The sequence below is a fragment of the Megascapheus bottae genome, chromosome 13 (genome assembly GCF_031878675.1).
Source record: "Megascapheus bottae isolate mThoBot1 chromosome 13, mThoBot2.hap1, whole genome shotgun sequence".
Lineage (NCBI taxonomy): Eukaryota > Metazoa > Chordata > Mammalia > Rodentia > Geomyidae > Megascapheus > Megascapheus bottae.
Window position 1 is genome coordinate 26,142,771 of NC_143521.1, and position 22,038 is coordinate 26,164,808.

At 35.6% G+C, this 22,038-nt stretch overlaps 1 protein-coding gene and 1 pseudogene across 15 annotated transcripts in view; one reads left to right on the forward strand and one right to left on the reverse strand.

The window, feature by feature from the left end:
* Nucleotides 1–11,225, forward strand: part of LOC150055706 (muskelin-like) — a 57,367-nt pseudogene extending 46,142 nt beyond the window's left edge.
* The window catches only part of Adgrl3 (adhesion G protein-coupled receptor L3), a 685,889-nt gene that overhangs the window by 616,973 nt on the left and 46,878 nt on the right, over nucleotides 1–22,038 (reverse strand). The gene's annotated exons all lie outside the window — the stretch shown is intronic.

Sequence of the window (22,038 nt, forward strand, 5' to 3'; positions counted from 1 at the left end):
CTCCAGATCCTTCATCCACTGTGATACATGCACACTGGGGAAAGGCAGAGGAGGCTACCACTGAAAGGACACTAATATGTTTTATACAAATTCATGTAGACAGAGGCCCTAAAAAGTGTGACAAATGAGTGAACTGCAAAATACAATTTGCTTGGAAGTTCTGGGGGAGGGGAGAATAATACATTTTGTTAAAGGTAAAAAACATTAGACTGAAGCTAATTTTGCTCATTAGCTTAGTGTGTGTGTGTGTGTGTATGTGTGTGTGTGTGTGTATGTGTGTGTGTGTGTGTGTCAGTGTGTGTGTGTGAGTGTGTTGTGTCTTCCTCGATAGAAATGAGTAAACTCTACTATATGTGATATTACTTTCATTCAAAAGCCAGTTCCACTCAGCACTTTCAGTTACTCATCATTGGGCAAGGTCAGTGAAGTTCAAAACTTGCTCATTTTACCCAATTATCACACTTTCTTTTCTCTGCTAACAAACCTACTGTGAGGATATACTCTTTCAACTTTTATCAAACAGAGCTGGCAGGCCATAGAAATTACAGATGGTTTACAACACAAACTACATTGACTACATTCTGCTGGAACAGTTCAAAACCATTATATTTAAATGTTCTCTTTAAAGTTGGCTGAAGGAGATAAAAAGTAACTACTGATTACTGTGTGGAGATAAAAACTAGAAAAGACAAGGCTGGAGTCAGCATGGGTATGCTAACCCATTATGAACCACAGGAAAAAAAAAATCAGTGAATCCCAAATACATTGGAAATTATCTTCTCAATTATAAATGTGGTAAATAAAGTTCATTGGCAGATAATGTTTTACTTACTAAAATCCAGTACTCACTAATAGTTTCTTCAGCAAGGTTTTTTTCTAATGTATTAAAATTTCTCTCAAACAGAAATATTAATGAAAGCAATAATTGAAATTTAGGTCACAGATTCTATCTAAAAAGATAAAATTAGGAATATTAACCACCAAATGAGCCTTTTTGTTATTGTTGTTATTGTTTGGACATTTGTTTTCTTTCAGTGGTACTGCAGTTGAAAACCAAGGCCTCATGCACTGTATCACTGAACTACATCTGGGACGCTAAGTGAGCACCTTACCTTTTCCAGGTAGATGTAAATCATTTTGAAATTCTTCCAGTTGCTCCCTTGCTTTCTGTTTGATGAGTAGTACAATTTGCAGATGATTATCTGAAGGCATGAGACCTTACATACATGACTACTGATACCTGAGGCCTGGACCTGTGTGACTGATTCAGGGATTTATTCTAAGGTCTTTCTTTAAAATATTTTCTTGCCCTACATAATGCATACTTAAAATAGACTGTATGGTTTTTAATCCCTTCCCATTTTAGAGAGCACAAAAGATAGTAAAAAATTCCCAGTACTTACACTACTTTTTATTTTATTTTTTCCATATATTTTTATTGTAATTAATAGAAGGGTTACATTATATTCACCAGCTAGATGCATTACTTCACAAACATTCATATCCTTTCTCATGTCCTGGTCCCATTTCCCTCTCCCAACCGTTGCCCCTCATCTTGTTTCCCCCCTTTCCCTATCCAATTTCAAATAACTAAATATGCATATATCAGATAACAAGGTGAAATACTATAACAATACCAGATAACCAAGGGACAGCAAAAGAGATGAGAGATAACATAGTACATTAAGGAAAACAATCACTCATTATATGGCTTTTGTTTCTATATCCTGGAGGTCCATTCATTTAGCGTCATACTATATGGCCTTATGTATCTAGGTTTTTCTCTATTGTAAATCTCTGCTAGGAGAGCCCAAGATTTCTACTGATTATGGCAAATGAGGGAAACCATTGAGCTTATGTTCCTTTGAGCCTGGCTTACTTCACTTAATATGATTTTTTCTAAGACATTCCATTTCCTTACAAATTGGGATATGTCATTCTTTCTGACAGCAGCATAGAATTCCATTGTGAATAAATACCACATCATGTTGATCCACTCATCAACTGAGGGGCATCTGGGTTGGTTCCATATCTTTGCTATGGCAAATAGTACTGCAATGAACATAGTTGTACTAGTGGCTTTAATATATCCTTGTTTCTGGAAGATTGAGTAGATGCAAGTAGTGGAATTGCTCGGTCATAGGGGAGCTCTATGTTTAATCTTTTGAGGAACTGCCATACTGCTTTCCATAGTGGTTGAATGAGTTTTCACTCCAACCAACAGTACTTACACTCTTTACTATAGGACACCTCTGAATGATAATTCTCCATTTCATTAAGAAAAAGTATGTTGGACCAAGTTATCACTTTTCCAAGCACAATAGCTGTCATTATTGATTTATATCTTGACATAGACAGCAAACCTTTGTGTAATACCTATTGGCTTTACTTTTACTGAAAACACATATGGGTAATTTTAACAAGGAAGATAGAAAGGAAGAGGAAAAGTGAATTTTGGTATGTTTTTTAAAAGACATGTAGCAGGGCCGGTAGTTTGGCCTAGTGGTAGAGTGCTTGCTTAGCATGCACGAAGACCCAGGTTCGATTCCTCCATACCACATACTGAAAAAAGCCAGAAGTGGTGCTATGGCTCAAAAGGTAGAGCTCTAGCCTTGAGAAAGTCCAAGGACAGTGCTCAGACACTGAGTTTAAGCCCCAGGACTGGCAAAAAACCCCCAAAAAGACATAGAGCATCCCTTGTAATCTAACATGTCTCCAACCTGTTTCATGTCTTTTCAAGTTTATAATCATTGTGAGTAAAATCTAAATCTAGATAACATAGTACTTGCTATGTTTGCCCATTTGGGATTCTAACTGTAGAGACAGTAGTTTAAGAAAAAGGTTAATTAACACAGCTGTGTCATACATGGAACATTTTCTAGGCTAAGACAATTTCAATTCAATTCCCCTTAAAATCAGCTGACTGGAATTCTTGGCTTTCTCCCAAGCTCTTTCTTAAAAAGGTTACCAGCTTAATTGAATGAAATCAGAGTCTGCAACTGTCAACAATTATCTATAGAGCAATACTTGTTATTAGACTGAATAAAATTAAAGTTAGAAACCAACCACAATTATTTATGGAGGAGTAAGTAGTCCTCAATGTTGGCCAATTTGATTACATCTGTTTCTACTATGAAAATTTCCTGAAAATCTTACTTCTTCTGGCAAACAGGCACCACACAGAGATCTAAAAATATCAAGCTCTTCTCAAAGTGATTTCTATTTTTTTTACTGAAATAGCAATTAACCAAGTTAACCTGAAACAAATGAGGAAAAAATCTACACTAAATATACAAACTAGTCTTCATATCCAATAAATGAAGCTATTGGACATTAAGTTTTGTCCTTTACAATCACTTCTATTCCACAATTGTAGTACTTCATTATTTCAGTGTTTGTGTCTCCACAGTCCATCTCAGAGTTTCTCTATTCATTAGTAAAGTGAGGGATCACAGTTTGATGAGTAAAACTTGAAATGGCCAATTAAGAGCCATAACCATGGTCCAAGAGCATGGCTTGGTGGCAGAGTGCCTGAAGCACTGGGTTCGATTTCTAGGTACACATACACAGGAAACGCCCAATGTGGTGCTGTGGTTCAAGTGGTAGTGCTCTAGCTTTGAGCACAGAGAGGCTCAGTGATAGTGTGCAGGCCCTAAGTACAAGCCTTGGAACTGGCAAAAAAAAATCATAATCATGTTGTATTGAATATCAGATTGTGTGACATCTTATTTTGCATATCAGACAACAATTACAATTAGAAGACAGCCATTTCCATCCAACTGGGTAAGGTTTAGAAAGATTGATACTTCTAACAGTGAGAGGCTAGAATTATACATTAAAAAGCCAGAGATCCTATTGTTCTAAGTTCTCTTTTTTTTCAAGGGGAATCATTTAAAGAAAATGTGCTGGACAATTTATATTCACTTACAGCTTTTATTAAGATACTAAATGCTAGTCATTAGAATTTTCCCATAGGAATTGGTCCACTTTTTTAAATGCTAAGGCAAATTTAAACATAATTCTAATTTGTAAATTCCTGAGTAAGTTAGTTGTCCTTACAAGCAAGCTCCACCTCTATTTAATATTTCACATACTCCAAAGCTCATTTTGTTTTATTTCCATTTGGTAGTATTCACAAAATATTATGTATTTAGGAAATAATAAAGGAGAAAGTGAATTGAGGAAACAGTTTCTTCAATAAGTTCACATCTGCATGACATTTCAATGCACCTATTCTTTGTGTCTAATGAGTGAACATATCAACAGCATACTCATTTTTTTCAGAAATAAAAATTGGAAATTTTCAAAATATCCTATGACCTAAATATACAGAGTTCCTAATATATCTGAGGATTGGATTATGTATTCTATGATTCTCAAGTGAATGGGTATAGAAATATGTAAAATAAAACTAGAGAAAAGAAGCCTGTCTTTTTCTATGTTTAAATACTTTTTACTGTATTTAAGTAGTTGTACAAAAGTTGTTATTCACTGAAGCCAATTATAAAGGTATTGTATCTTGATCAATGTGATCCCTTTCAACATTCTCATCCCATCCCAACCCAGTCTCCTTTCTTTATCTTAATTTTAGGTTATGCATTGTTTTTTTTTTGTTTGTTTGTTTTGCATGGTTTGTTTGCCCACTGGAACTTGATCTGAGTTGCCACTTCAATATATTCATCCCACCTTTCCTTATATTTCTCAGTTCTGTGGTTTATATAATAAACATTGGGGGGGGGCAGTTCATGGAGCTTGAACTCGGTTGGGCGCTGTCCCTGAGCTCTTCAGCTCAAGGCTACCACCCTAACCTTGAGCCAAGCCCCACTTCTCATTTTCTAGAGATTAATTGGAGATAACAGTCTCTGGTCCTTTTGTGCCTGGGCTAGATTTGAACCTTGATCCTCAGATATCAGCCTCCTAAGTTGCTAGGATTACAGGGGGAAGTCACTGAGCCTGCCTCTATGAAACATTCTTGCCTGAATTCTCCTAGCTTCCTCATTCATTCCCCTCTCATTAGGCCCCATCCCTCCCTTACAAGCATCCATTTTTTATACTTATTTGGGGGGGGGTTTGAGTAGTCCTTTAATATAATTATACCATTTTTATTCTATGTGCTGTCTGTGAACCATTTTATTCAAGACTAATAATGCTCTACAACCTGTGCCACAGCTCCACTTGGACATGTGTGACATGGAATGCTGTTCAAGGTCAAAATTTCTAAACATGGCTTGCTGGGTTTCATTCTAATCTCTGTTTTACTAATGCAGTTTTATCTTTCCTTAATATTTCTAGTTCTTCTTGAAGATTATGATTAATCACTTAGTCCAGTGGCTTGAAAGAACAGGACCTCTTCCTGCCTCAAATACTTGTCCTTTCATTCTTTGCATAACAATGCCTATAATCTTTCAAAACTCATTTTAGATATTATTTCTTTTGAAAATATATTCTCTCCTTAACTTCTGGACAGTTTTGATATCTTTCAAAACCTAGCATATAATAATATTACAAATTTTATCATAGGTTAATGTAATTTGTTTTTCAGTTATTTCTTTGTATTTATCACTGTGCCTATAAACTAAATGAAAATCAGATAAAAGACTCTGCTCTGTATTTGAATTTCACAGATGAAATATTCTCCAGCTCCATTATATGTATAATACAGCCAACCTAAAAACAATCATAATTTAAAGCCTTAAAATTCTTGATAAATGTATTTAATTCTTTCCTCTTAAATACTAATGGAAATTATCATTTGATTGTATAGTAATACAAAGCTCCTCAACAAGTCTCTGAACTGAACTTGTAGTCAGATTTTCATATGTTGAGACAGAGCCTATACACCATTCACTCTGGAAAATACTTTCAGGCACCTTGTTTAAAAATGTGGACAACCATTCAGACATACAAATCTATGGATAAGACAAGAGGATCGGTGACATTCATCAGTAAATGTCCACGATAAGATCTAAAATCATATAGTCTGCTATTAATTATCTACTCCATTATTTATGAACAGTTCTGAGAATTATTTATTAGTCAACAATGGTTCCTAAGGAACAGACAGAAATACACAATCTGGTTGGTCATTTAAACATGTGTTGGTTAAATTCTTTAAGAAATGAGAATTAATGCACCTTCTATCTGGCGAATATAACGTAACCCTTCTATTAATTACAATAAAAATATATGAAAAAAAGAAAATGAGATAGAAAAAATGTAAACCATGAATTTTACCCTTTAATTTAACCCATGGAATATAAGGTATCCACATCTTCATTAGGTTTCAGATATCCTTTATTTTGTAATGTTACAGGTTTAAGAAAACAATCTTCAAATATCATTTTACTTTCTCCTGCCTCTGATTGTAAATGGCATTATATCCAGTCTGTTCATAATATATTTTGTTTTAATCATATATGTCTCATAAACACCCATAGAACTTGAAGTTCCTCAAAGGTAAGAAACACTGTTATACTTCTTTGGGAATCCCACAAGTCTCTAGTACAGACAGATATCAAATATTTATTCAAATGTTTTCTAAATTCAATCGCAAAGTAATGATTTTTGAAACTGTATGGAAGACGAAATCTAATATGTCACAGACCTGCATCTTGGTAACCTATTTGAGTCTGCATTGATTTGCACTGATTGATATTGGATTTCAACCATTTCCAATAAAAGTTAGTATCTTAGAATATGACCAAGTTCATATGGCGGAGGGGAAGAGTGGATTAAAGAGAAGGATGCAGAACAAACATTCTTCTATAGTCTTTTCTCTTATCAGGTTTCTGTGGAGAGGGAGCAGTAGTGATTTCAGTGGTGAACACTGGTGGCTGGCTTACAGTTCTGTAAGCTCTCCTAGCAAGGTAGAGAAAGATATATGCAAGACTGGGCTGTAAGAAAAATTGCTCTGCTTTACAGTTTGCTCATAAGTTGGAAGATGCCTGACCAAGGCCAGTGAATGCATTTCTAACAAACTGTCATGTCATTTTTATGGACTGGTAAAATATTAGCTATTTTGACAATAGGAAGATGGTGGTGATAAATTTTCTCAGAATATAATATGAATCAGTCTCTAAGCAAGCTTAGTTGACAGAACAAATATGATTTGAGTGAGATGAACAGCTAAACCGATTGAAAAGTCCAGTAAAGTTTTGGAAAGTAAAATAATCTATAATATTAAGCTTAGTGTAAAGGAACTATAGACACTATTGGAAACATACCAGCCCTGTAATATTTTATTTGTTCTTCACTTTAATATTGTTACCTATTATGCATGGAAAAATATATTAATGGGGGTTTTTGTGGAAATGAATTTTAGTATGTATCTTCAATTTTAAAAAGGGCAATCCAAGTGTATATTTAAAGTACTCCTGCACATTAATGTGCCAAAGACACGCCTAGTATAAAAACTTTAACTTCTCTTGCCCACATAACATATAGTAGCTACCAAAGTATATTTTAAAAGATAACAATAATAAATAACACTAATTGGAAACCATATATAGTCATGATATTACTGTTTTGAAAATTTTCATTTTTCTCCTGTCAAACATGAAAGAAAGTGTGGATTTATCTTTTCCAACAGACTTAAAAATTGGAGCAAGATCATTTCTTGACATTCTGATCTATCATAGACTACAGTGATATTACTCAGAGGAGGGTAATCATGCCAGCAACAGACTTATGTGCACGGATTTAACAGAAATACTACATTTCAATCCTGAAGATATCAAGTTATTGCTTGGTGAAGTAAAAGCAGTGAATGTATTTTACAATGAAAAGTGACTCCAAGAAGTATTGCGAAAATTAGTCACTGGTTTTATAGGGCATCTATGAAGATTTTTCAGCACATTGTTGTGCTCAGCTAGAAAATATTTCACTGTTGTTTTTGTTCGTGCTAAAATATGATTTCAGATTTTCATATCAAGGGTATGAAGGAGAACTTTTATTGGAAAGGAACTTCTTTTTTCAAAAATACAAATAATATTGTAAGACTGTAGTTAGTCATATAGGCTTTATATTTAACCAGCTGTCAGTTTGTAAAATATGATTTTTCTCATTGATGTCCTCAATAATTATGAGAACTAATAAACACCATTTATTTCCAGATTATATGTAATGATAGTTAAAGATTAACATAAAGGGAATCATTGGCTAAGTAAAAGTGTTTGATATGGTTTGATACGGTTTTCATTGACGTATAATTTTTCACACAAAACAAATGCAAGGAGAAACTCTTGGGAACTTATCTGAAAGCTTTAGGTAATGTTCTTTAAAAATGTCAAGTCCTTTTAACAGTTGTTGCGAAGAAAGAAAACATTGCTGGTAATTATTGGTAACAGTCCGAAGAAAACACATGCAATTTCTGCAAATCTTCAGTTTTGAAGAAAGAAAGGTAATTTGTGGTTTATCACTAAATTTTCTACCAGCTAAATTCCAAACAGTTATTGCTATAGTTAAAAACAAAATTCAATTTGAAATTGGATAGGGAAGGGGGGAAAACAAGATGAGGGGTGCGGGTGGGGGGAGGGAAATGGGGACCAAGACATGTGAAAGGGTATGTGAATTAATGCAACTTCTATCTGGCAAATACCATGTAACCCTTCTATTAATTACAATAAAAATATATGGAAAAAAACAAGAAAACAAAATTCAACTATTTCCAGGATAAAAAAGGGATACAGAGTTTGATATTAATAATATAAGACATAAAGGATGATTAAAAGAATGATTAAAAATACATAGGCATACAACAAATGGTCACATTGATTCATAATTTACTGTCAGAGACAATCACTATCGGACTAGAAAAATGAAAAATGAGAGCCAGAGAGAAGAGAGCCAGATAGATAGATAGATAGATAGATAGATAGATAGATAGATAGATAGAGACAGAGAGAGACAGAGAGAGAGAGACAGAGACAGAGACAGAGACAGAGACAGAGAGACAGAGAGAAAGAGAGAGGGAGGGAGGGAGGGAGGGAGGGAGGGAGGGAGGGAGGGAGGGAAAGAGAGGGAGTGCAAGAGAGAAACATGGGGTTTAACTTTGAGAACCTAGTCTAACATTTGACCATGTACTATAACTGGACTTTCTCTTTTTAAAAAATGTAATGTTGGTACATTTTCATAGCACTGTTGGGAAGAAGAAATGTGTTCAACCTACATGTATGAAAATATAAAACAGTAATTCACAAGTCTTCCTCAGACCAAATAAATGTGTCCTTCATTAGAATTCTTTCTTTCTTTTTGTCAGTCAGACCTGGAAACTTCTTCAAGATGATTCTTGTAATGTGGGGTCAGAGGACATCCAGTCTCAGACAGGACATTACATGCTATTCCACTCAAAAAATCGTTGCCTAATTTACCCAATTGTCCAGAAACAAGGACATATTAAATCCACTAGCACAACAATGCTTATTGCAGCATGATTTTCCATAGCAAAGATATGGAACCAACCCAGATGCTGCTCAGTTGATGAGTAGATCAACAAAATGTGGTATTTATACACAATGGAATTTATGCTGCTGTCAGAAAGAACGATATTGCCCCATCTGTAAGGAAATGGAAAGACTTAGAAAAAAAATCATATTAAGTGAAGTAAGCCAGACTCAAAGGAACATAGGCTCAATGGTTTCTCTCATTTGTCATAATCAGTAGAAACCTTAGTCTCTCCTAGCAGAGATTCACAATAGAACAAACCTAGATACATAAGACCATATAGTATGATGCTAAATGTAAAGACCTCCAGGATATAGAAACCAAAGCCATATAATGAGTGATTGTTGTCCTTAATATACTATGTTTTCTCTCATCTCTTTTGCTTTCCATTGGTTACCTGATATTGTAACAATATTTCACCTTGTTATCTGATATATTTTATATATGCTTAATTGGTTATTTGAAATAGGAGAGGGAAGGGAGGAAATCAAGTTGTGTGGGGGGAGGAGGGAGGGAAATGGGCACCATGACATGAGAAATGGTATCAATATTTGTTAAATAATCTACCTTCTATCTGGTGAATATAATGTAACCCTTCAATTAATTAAAATAAAAATATATTTAAAAAAGAAACAAAGGTATCAACAATTTAGAGTCAAAAAAATCATTGCCTATATGTGTTTGATGGCCACGGATCAAAGAGCTATTTGAATGATTTCTTTAGTTATGATGTGGACTCTGATCATGTAGACATAATATCAGATGACCCCAAGAAAGACTCTGGGATGGTTCCAATGACAGGATTCTCACAGAGAGCAACTATTGATCCAGAACTGAGTGAAATACATGTCTTGTCTGGGCTCAGCAAAGACAAAGAAAAGAGGAAAGAAAATGCCAGAAATTCATTGTGAATTCATGACATTGTGAGGAATAGTTGGTCTTTGTATAAAAATGATCAAGCTTCCAGGATATTGAAACAAAAGCCATACAATGAATGATTATTGTCCTTAATGTACTATGTTATCTCTCATCTCTTTTGCTGTCCCTTGGTTATCTCATATTGTTACAGTATCTCACTTTGTTATCTGATATATTGGATTTATTTGTATTTGGTTATTTGAAATTGGATAGGGAAGGGGGGAAAACCAAGATGGGGGGGGGTGGAGGGGAGGGTAATGGGGACTAAGACATGTAAAAGGGTATCAATATATGTGAATTGATGCACTTTCTATCTGGCAAATATCATGTAACCCTTTTATTAATTACAATAAAAAAATGATCAAGCTGCAAAGAGTAATCCAAGTAAAGTCTGCAAGTGGAAGAACCCTGTCCAAGATTTGCCCATCCACTTGTTTATGATGAGTTAGTTACACAAGGTTCATTATTTATTTGGTGGGTATGCCAGGAAAATCCTGCTCTCCCAAGATGAGACTAGATGACTTCTAGTCACTGAAATGTGTAGACCATCAAAAGATTATTTACTGAGTGATTGCAAGTACCTCTTAAGGAAATACAGGATTGAAGAGAAGGCTCAAATGGATCCCCTTAGTGCTTTGATACACTTGCAAAATGATCTTTACATAATTATGGATCATTCAGACCCAGAAGAGTTTCAGCTCCTAGCTTCAGCTTTATTCAATGGTTCAGATTTTATAGCACTAGGCTTTTGATATGTGGATCACACCTATGCTCAAAGAACTCAGGTCTTTGACACCTTAGTAAACTTCTTTCCTGGCAGCATGACTCCTCCTAAAGGTAACCTGGTAGACTTCATCACACTGTAACTGTCTCTGGGAACAGAAAGGGAGAACAGGAATCTGCTTTCCACATTGTGGAATGCAACTCTGTCCATGGACATCAAGTTGCAGTGATTGAGGACTGAATCAGACCATCACAAGTTTCAACACTCTTCCTTCGTACCTGACCTCAGACCCATTCTCTTCTTATTCCTAAATTAGGCTAATAAACTGAAGTCGGTATACTTAAAAAAATGTGAAGATCTGCAACAGATACACAGTATATATTTAACTCATTAACAAAGGATATTTGATGTCTCTGAGTTTGATAAATTCACAACCTTCAAAGGTCTGAACTACACTTGTAAGGGAATTCACATTCCCTTGATGAATGGAATACTCTATGACAAGAACATCTTTATTCTGATGTATCCTAAAACTAGAAAGAAATAATGTACAAAATATTTGAACAATGGTTCAACAGAAAAGTTCAAACTTGAAAGTTTTGCTTTTCTCAACACTAACATTAATAGTACTACTTCATAGGGAAGATAAGGAAGCAAGCCAGATGCTCCTCAGTGGATCAAAAAGATGCGGTACTTATACACAATGGAATTCTACGCTTCCATCAGTAAGAATGACATCACCCAATTCATAAGGAAATAGAAAGATTTGAAAAAAATCATATTAAGTGAAGTAAGCCAGACCAAAACAAACATAGGTTCCATGGTTTCCCTCATTTGTAATAATTAATATACATCTAGGACTCTCCTAGCATAGGATTGCAAAGCTCAAGACCTAGGTACATAAGGTCACATAGGATGAGACTAAGTGAAAAGAACTCTAGGATATGGAAACAAGAGCTTTATCGTGTATGGGTGTTGTTCCTTTTTTTTTTTTTTTTTTTTTGCCAGCCCTGGGCTTGAGCTCAGGGCCTGAGCACTGGCCTTCGACTTTCTCAAGGCTAGAGCTCTACCACTTGAGCCTCAGCACCACTTGCAGCTTTTTTCTATGTCTGTGGTACTGAAGAATCAAAACTGGTTCTTCGTGCATGCTAGGCAAGCACTCTACCACTAAGCTAAACTCCTGGCCCTTGATTGTTGTTCTTAATGTACTATGTTATTTCTCTTCTTTTGGTTAATCTCATATTCTTACTGTATCTGGCTTTGTTATCTGGTATATTGCATATGTGTTTATTTGTTTGTTTGAAATAGGAAAGGGAAAGGGGAAAACAAGATGCTTGGGAGGGGGTAGGGGGAAAGAAAGTGGGGACAAAAACATGAGAAGGGATATCAATGTGTGAGAAGTAATGCACTTACTACTTGATGAATATAACTGTATATGTACTCTATATATTATATCCACAATAAAAAATGCAGGCTTGTGAAATGGAGAGAGGCCAGGAGTTTGGCCTAATGGTAGAGTGCTTGTCTTGCATGCACAAAGACCTGGGTTCAATTCCTTGGTGTCACATATATAGAAAAAAGCCAGAAGTGGTGCTGAGGCTCATGTGGTAGAGTTCTAGCCTTGAGAAAGTCCAAGGATAGTGCTCAGGTCCTGAGCTCATGCCCAGGACTGGCAAATAAATAAAAAAATAATAAATAAATAAATAGATAGATAGAAATAGTACTGCTTGATTTGACAAAGATAATGTTTATATCTGGCCTTAAGCAAAGTTAGACACAGATAAACTGGAGGTGTAATTTGGGAAAACTAGTAATTTATAGAATCACAAGGACTTAGATCTGCAAAAGCTTCCCATGATCATTTGGTTTAATCTTCACATCTTTAAGACTTTATTAACTCACAACTAAACTTTCAAAACATTTGAAAGTCAGTTCACTTATAAATCAAAGAATGATCCTAAAAGTGAACTTTTAAGTAGCAAAACTAGTACACTGATACAGGAGTCTGGAAACACAGGCTTAATCATAAATGCATTCACATATGAGTGGAACTGAACCTGGTTGTGCATGTTACAAATGAAGCCATTCCCAGTTCTCTTGGCTTTCAACTTGATAACCCAGTCAGGATGCTTTAATGAATACTCAAGGGGAGTCTGCTGTAAAAATATTCCCTGGACTGTTTGGAAATGAGAAAATAGTCCCTCTTGGAATTAAATCTTTGGTGCAAAGATTTTTCTCTCCTTTCTTCCCTAGCAAATGAGAGCCATTTTCACCACTGGAACAAGACAACGCTGGTCACCTGCCTCCAATGAGTACTCTAGAAAACACCTCAGAGATTTCAAACAGTCCTGGAGCCTCATAATGAACATGCTATCCATAGCACAAATACAAAAGTAAATTACCAAATAATAAGTGATGAATCTATGGAATTCAGAATAGCACGATTTATGAAAAAAAAGTTTTGTGCATGAGTCAGAATCGTGAAGATAATTCTGCTGCCTCTGCAAGTTTCTGGCAGGTTAATTTTTGATAGCTGAGGAAAAGCAAAGCTTCCAAGCAATTTTCTAAATCATCTTTAGGCAAACATCCAGGGGCAGTCACCTGTAGATTCCTGTCTGAAGGCCCAGGTATATTTTGAGAAAACAGGCAAGTTCTTGAATGATTTACACAGTTAACTATCCAAGGTTCTCATGCAACTGGCTTAGGTTGAAATGAGTAACTACAAAAAGTATTCATGTCTCCTTCTTACTAAGAAGGGACTTTCATGAAGAAAAGGTGAATGTATCGTGCTGATTGAAATCATCTTTAGGCTCTTCTGTATGCCAGGTGTTCCTAGCAAGAGGTCATTCATAATATAAGTGAAATAGCAGCCTTGATGAAGAGCTGGAAAGAGCATGGTCATTTACATGTAAATACATTTCCTTTTTGCTTTTAGTGAATTTAAAATAGGCACTAACTACTGGCTTCCATAATGTCAGCCTTTTATCATTTAATTTGAAGCAACCGAAATATGAATAAAAGTGAGCCAGAGTCCAGTGATCTGAACAAATGTAAGTGAGCAGTTAACTGAGTTTGATGATAGGATGTCACTTCTAAATAAAAAAAAAACAAGATTAATGGGAAAAAATAAACGAGAGATATTCATATCTGAATAGAATTACAACTACAGCACCTAGAAAGAATTTAAAGCTTTTCATTTGCTGTCATTGCAGAACTGGAATCCTTTAGGTATTTGTTCAAAAGGAATTTTGACTAGAAAACAAATTTATCAAGGGAACCACTTACTACATGCTGATAAACTATGCTAATATTAAATGCTTCAGTCACTTTTGCTTGTTTTTCCTCCCCAAATCTTTTGACAAAAATATTATGATGATAAAGTGGCACTGTGGTTCCAGAGGTAGGGCACTAACCTTGAGCTGAAGAGCTCAGCAACAGCACTCAGGCTCTCAGTTGAAGCCCCATGATCAACCACGAGAGAGAGAGAGAGAGAGAGAGAGAGAGAGAGAGAGAGAGAGAGAGAGAGAGAGAGAGAGAGAGAGGGAGGGGGGGAGAGAAGGGGGGAGAGAGAGATGGTATTACTGGTATAATAAAAATAAATATCATAATGACAAGAGACATTAATTCCTATTTCCCTTATAGCTGAAGATACTTATATTTAAGTGTAATGAATAGGTAACTGACTTATCTTCCCAGGGTGTTCTAATCATTTTTAAATAGGCAATTTCATCATCATAAGAACCTTAGGAAACAGAACTTTAGCAAGAGAAAAAAATGCTTGCTTGAAAAGTGCAAATATTTTTTAATTTAATAAATGAACAATCTTGGGACAGTGTAAGGTGAATGATTAATAAGACTAAAATCTATCATTCAGTTTCAGTGATTATAAGTCTGAAAGTTTTAACTTCTTGCCCATATAAGATGGTAATAGGATATATTTATATTATGTTTTCAAGAATGATTTACCTGAAAAAAAGATCTTCTGAAAATTGTAACTTTTGTTTGGGTTTGTTTGTTTGGTTGGTTGAGTTTTCATTCGAGTTTGGGAATGTCTGTCTGTTGTTTATTTTCCTGGCAACCAGGCTGCAAGGTTGTTCAGGCTAATTTGCTTATTTGACACTACCACTTGAGTCACATTTGTTATTTTGGTGGCAGAATCTTGTGGATGTTTTTTCTTCAGCTATATATGAACCACCATTCTCCAGGTTTCAGCCTTCTCAGCAGCAGGTAGAATGACAATTACTTTACAACCAATATGAGATACCAGTACCCTGGCTTATGTGTTTCTTATTTCCTCTCATCTTTGTGTAATGGACAGACAGTATGACACCAGAAAATTCCTGTTATTTATCTTCCCTTAAATCCTGGTGGCCTTTACATGCTTCAGTGAAGGAAATGTGGGAGGATGATGTGCTCCTCAAGTGAGGTCATCAAATGCCATTCAACCTGTGGCCTTCACCTGGATCTCCTGCTCACTAAATGTTCATTTTCCAAACATAGCTGTCAAGGTAGGAGAAGTACAGCCCACACAGAGAGACCATGCGTAGATTCCCTAGTCTACTCTCCACCAAGATATACACGACCTTCAAGTCAACACAGCTGAGAAACCAGTGTGTGAGTGAAGGAAGCTCCAGATAACATCAGATCCTGGAGTTCTGAGACTCTAGCTGGTGAACTACACTAAGGCCCTTGACATTGTGATATAGAGTCAAGCCTCTATGAGCATTCTATCCAAGGATGAGCATATTTTTTTTATTGTTAAGAAAATGGTTCTATACCATTAGTTTTGAGATAATACATTAAGTAGCTACAGGACAATTGACTACCACTCCAGCAGTTTCGATAGTTACCTAAGCCAGTTTAGGTAATTGCAATATAACCATAATCATAATAAAATGACCACCTTATTTATTGTTTTTGATATACTACTACTGCTACAGTTTTTTTGACATTTCTGTGCATAACCTATAACAATGCTACTATTTTGCTGATGAACCAAGTATCTAAGAGTGTAAATCATCCATCCATTGGCAGGTATAGAAATAACAGATAACAGAATCAGTACATTTTTGAATTAACTAGGGAGAAGAAAATCTCATTCATGATATACTGCTCATTTGGAAGACCAAAAATATTTTGTTCCTTTCACAGATATTGAGGTCAAAACTGCTGTAACATAAGAATCACTACACTATTGGAGTCTCAGTATTATGTACTGGACATAGTTCAAACCTGAATATTTTGAAAATTAATGGGAGTCAAGGCAAGAAAGAAAGAAAGAAAGAAAGAAAGAAAGAAAGAAAGAAAGAAAGAAAGAAAAGAAGGAAGGAAGGAAGGAAGGAAGGAAGGAAGGAAGGAAGGAAGGAAGGAAGAGGAGTCCAAGTCTTATATAATAAACCATGTCCAAGTATATTTTTTGCCTTTCATCATCCAGTTTGTTCCCTTGAAGATTTATAGGCACATTCTAGTTTCAACAAATGAGGGAAACCAAGCAATCTATGTTTCTCTGGGTCTACCTTACTTCACTTAATATGATTATTTTCCAAAGACTTTCCATTTCCAATTTTCTTGAGACATTCACACAATGAGACTAAAGGATGACATTCTTTGGAGAGGATCAGAAAGGCTCAAATAGCTATGCACATATAATCATGGTGTTTATCAAAATGAACTTCAAGTACGGAAACAAGAGGTTTTTTGTTATTTTACTTTTTGTTTTTCCTTCTTGTTGCTTTTCTTTTGTCCTTTTTGCTTTCTGTACCTTTTGTCTTGCATGTAAGTATATCTGTTTGGGGGAGGGTAAAGAGCACAAAGAAATGATGGGAAAAATGGTAAAAAAAAAAATGCAGCTATGTTGAAATCAACTATAGATACAACTTGTATGGGAGGGGAGTGGGAATGGGAAACCTGGGAGAAACAAAGGTGACACTATTCAGAAATGTGTACTCACTACCTAATTTATGTAACTCTAAGCCCTTGGTACACTTTTAAAATAACAAAAGAATAAGCAAAAGAGTACTTCAAGCAGTGAAAGGCTGTGCTGCAAATTATAGGAGATCTTTTAAGTTCACTATCTAAGTCACTACATTCCTATGTAGGAAAGGTTCCAAACACTATCAAGCTTTGAGAACTTTCAAAGTCTGAAGAGACAGGGCCTCCAAAGAGCTTTTTCTTCTTAGGATGAGGAGCTCAGAGATAAGCCAATTAAACTGCTCTTTTAATAAGGACACAGCCCTGTAATCTCCCTGAATCAAATGCTGTTGTCAGATTTCATTCCAGGGTTTTTTCCTCAAGAGTTTGATGCTCTCTTTGGTAGGCTGTTTCAGTGAAATGAATCACCCTGTGTCAAATCTTCCAATTCAAAGAGTGACCAATCCCTGTTTCTCAATGATATATAAAATATAAAGATATAAGGTAGGAGCACCGCCTTTGTAAGGCATTATCAAAGAGAAGAAAGACAAGGAGACACCAATTATAACGCAAAGTGCATAGTAATCCATACAATAAACTACAATAAAACTAATCACAAGGTAATGCTCATCATCATGGGGCCACAATTTTTTTGAGGTCCCCCACTGTTTTAATGTTCTAATAATAAAGGAAATGAAGATGTGAAAAGCAAATGTGTTCAGGCATACTGTATCTCAGGGCTAGCTATCATTCCTTTAATTGTCAGAAAAAAACCTACAATGAAAAGGGTACATTTTAGCCATTTCAAGAAATCAGGGGGGCAGGAGCAAAGCACTGGTTTTGATTCCTTGGTAGCACATGCACAGAAGAGAGAGGGGGGGGAGGGAGGGAGGGAGGGAGGGAGGAAGAGAGAGAGGGAGAGAAAGAGAGGGAGAGAGGGAAGAAGGGAGAGAGGGAGAGAGGGAGAGAGAGACCAGAAGTAGAAGTAGTGCTGTGGCTCAAGGGATGGGGTGCTAGTTTTGGAAAAGCCCAAGGACAGTGCCTAGGCCCCTGAGTTCAAGCTCCAGGACTGCAAAAAAAATCAGGAAATCATAATAGTAGTCATCTAGTAGAGGAACAAAGAGACTGACTGTTAAATGTGTGCAATATTCAATTCCTCTTAAAAATAAAAATCTTTCTGAATGGGATGATACATTCTGCAACTTTTTTTGTAGATAAATTCAAGTGCATGTGTGTGTGGGGGGGTGTATATGTGTTATTCAACTATACAGCATATAGCTGATTTAACACTCTAATCTGGCTGGAAAAGACATCCTCCCTGCTTTGCTGCCTTTTTTCATGCTTTAGGAGGTACAAATGAGCTAGTTCCAGCTCAGGAAGCTGTCTTGTGATGGGAGATGGAGAATGAAAATTATTCAGGAGAAACAGGAAGGCTAGAGCTTGGGTCTCTCAAAATCACAGAGACAACATAAAGCTATGCAATGCCTACTACAATCTTCCTGTTGCAAGAGATATAATAAAATTACTATATTCTTTAATCTCCCCAATATATTAGGCTTTTTTTGATCAACGTCGTTAGACACAGTTAATCCTTACAAATGTTGACACAGAAAATACTCAAAGCTCCCTCAAAAAGTCATTTTATATCTAATAGTCAATTTCACTTTAATTTCATCCTTCAGGAATCTCTTGCTTTACTTCCAGATAGCATGTACACATTTAAAACTAAACATGAAGAATCCAATTGTCTACACCAGAGTAGTCATATTTCATCCAAGGGGGTGGAGGCTTAGTAAGAAGGAAAGTTTAAGGAAGAATCAAACTCACTACACTTAGTCGACTCTGAGCTGTACGCAGAGCCCATAGAATTTGGTCAACCAAGAAATGCTCCCCATTATTTACACAGAGACAGATAAAGGAAAATAGGGTGTAGCTCAATAAACAAGGTCTGTCCTAAAGCAGATTCAAACACAATTCATCCTCATCTTTTCAGTCCACAAACTTGCTTAGCTGGAACCATGCAATAAATTCCAATCCTCAGTACACTTCAAGGAGTAATGTTCAAAACTAGCTCAGCCTTTATTTTTCTTCACTTTGAAATTGATTAGATGTGCTTTTAAAAGAAAAACTGGTTGGTATGCTGAAGAATAAAATATTTCAGACAAATACAGGATAGCTAATTCTAACTTCATTTAAGATTGTCTCTAGACACTCCAGCCTTTTCACCATTCTATCTCTTTAAGTCATCTGCCACAAACAAATCACATTAGGCTACATTATAGATCAAATTATACCAAATGATAGTCCATAGTATTTTCATATTAACCCACTATTTGCCACTTAACTCAAAATAATTGTCAAACAGGAGATAAATTTGCTTTTCAAAGCACTGTAAACAAGCAACAATCGGGTAAGGCAATGAAAATTAAAAAGTCACTGTCTATCTGCTTGATAAGTAATGGAAATCAGACTGAGGACTTGGAAATAAATGTTATAAAGGAATAATTATCTTGCCAAATTTAGGGCATACTTGGTCAAATGTAACTCTCTGAAATGAAGCATTTCAAAATCTCACAAAGAGATTGCGTTAGAAAATAATCTGAAGGGGCTAGGAGTTTGGCCTAGTGGTAGAGTGCTTGCCTAGCATGCACGAAGACCTGGTTTCAATTCCTTGGTACCTCATACATAGGAAAAAGCTAGAAGTAGTGCTGTGGCTCAAGTGATATAGAGTTCTAGCTTTTAGAAAACCCAAGGACAGTGCTCAGGCCCTGAGCCCAAGCCCAAGACTGCCATAAATAAAAAAGAAAATAATGTGAAAATCTATAAGAAAGACAAAAATGTTACCAACTAATAGCATGTAATGTGACTGCTGAAGACACAAAAACAAGTAAGTAATTTAGTGAGCACATTTCAATTCAGTGACTGAACATTAAACTTCATACATATTAGCAGTTCATTTCTCTAAAGTGTTTAAATGACTTTGAAACAAGTTCTTAACATTGACTTTGTAAAGGGATACCCACAGTTTATAGAATAGTAGTTCTGAATTATAAATCTTAGTAATTTTGGTCTAAATAGTTGTAGATGTCTTTAAAGAATTTCTTTCCTATTAATTCTATGACCAAGGAAGCAATTACAGGAATGCAGTGTGGTATTACATATCTAAGATGTGAATGAATGATGAGCCAGAGGTATTATCAGGTCTGATATTAACTAGCTAAATAACACCAGTTAAGTCATGTTAAGAAAGAAAAGAGTATAATGGAAAATCCTGACAAAATCAGAGAACAGAGGTGTTTACTATGTATTTGCTTTTAACGTTCAACTTGGAAAATATGTTAATAATACATAGCTTCCATGCTTACCATAGTGGCATTGTTTTTGATTGTTTCTAAACTACAAAAGAGAATTATTTAATATCTTTAGTATCTTTTTATTATCTAAGAGAGGGAATAATGATGGTTGTTAAGCCAAAATTCTAGTGGACTTAGAAAGATGCAATCAGATTGACTTGCGAAAAACTATTAAATAATATAAAGCTATCAATTTTGATAGCACAAGTGTCCTTGTATTATTAACCTAGAAACCATAACAACTGGCTCAAATTAGCCTGAAAAGTGTCAATACTTAAATGTGAGTCTTCAGATTATGGCTACAGGTGGGAAATAAGTAGGAAGATATCTGAACCATTTCTGTTATTTTTAGTTACCACTAAAATTTATGCAGACAATTATTTACCCAAGATTTACAGTTGGTGCTTGTTGAAAGGTTGAATTCCCATGAACTGTCAGAAATGACCTAAATATAGCCCTAGCCTCTCCATCACATAAGTCATTATGCATGTCTTTGCACACATTTCATAAACAGAAGTCCTGCTCTTTCTGAAAACATCCCTGAATTGCAATAGGATGTAATGAAACCACTAAGTGCTATACTGAGAATTGCACCCTTAGGATTGCAGCTCACTGCCCACAATTTTTTTTTTTTGCTAGTCCTGGGCTTGAGCTCAGGGCCTGAGCACTGTCTTTGGATTTTCTCAAGGATAGAGCTCTACCAATTGAGTCTCAGCATCACTTTCAGCTTTTTTCTATGTATGTGGTAACTGAGGAATTGAACTCGGGTCTTAGTGCATGCTAAAGCAAGCACTCTAAGATTAGGCCAAACTCCCGGCAGCTTAACTGTCCACAATATTATGAACACTCAATAAGGTAAATAAATTTTACTTTAGCTGTAAAATGATTGTTTTCATTATGCTTTAAAAACAAATGTGTCCATGTCAGAGATGGCTGAATCCTAAACATGGAGAAGGAAAGTTAAACATTTATTTTCTTTTAAAAATGTAATCTTACATTGCTATACCACTACATATTTGTTTGCTTGGATAATAATCTATTAGTCTCAATATTTTAAATTCATATGTTGGTTCATATAATGAATTCTAACTTTTTGATAAGCACATGATGAATTAATTTTTGTTACCCAGTTAAATAACCCTAGTTAAAAGAATACATTTCTATTTTCACCCATTAGCAGTAACAGCCCATTTACACATCAAGAAAAAAAGCTGAAGACTTATTTGGAAAAATTCTGTATTATAATATAATTATTATCCAGGCGTGGTGGCTCACACCTGTTATTCTGCCTTCTCAGGAGGTTGAGATCCGAGGATCTCAGTTCAAAGCCAGTCCAGGCACTAAAGACTGTGAGACTCTTATCTCCAATTAGCCACTAGAAAATCGGAAATATTGCTGTGGCTCAAGGGGTAGAGAGGTAGCCATGAGCTCAGGTACAGCATCCAGGCCCAGAGTCCAAGCCCCATGACCCACTAAATAATAATAATATAGTTATTATAATAAATCTTTTTAAGTTAAAGTGAATCTATTTTTGTTGGATACAACAAAATTAAAATCAGAAAAAAACATAAAATTTATATTAGATTTGAATCTCTTTAAAGCAACTCCCAAGATACACACACACACACACACACACACACACACACACACACACACACACGTATGTACACAGACATATTGAAACCAAGGAAA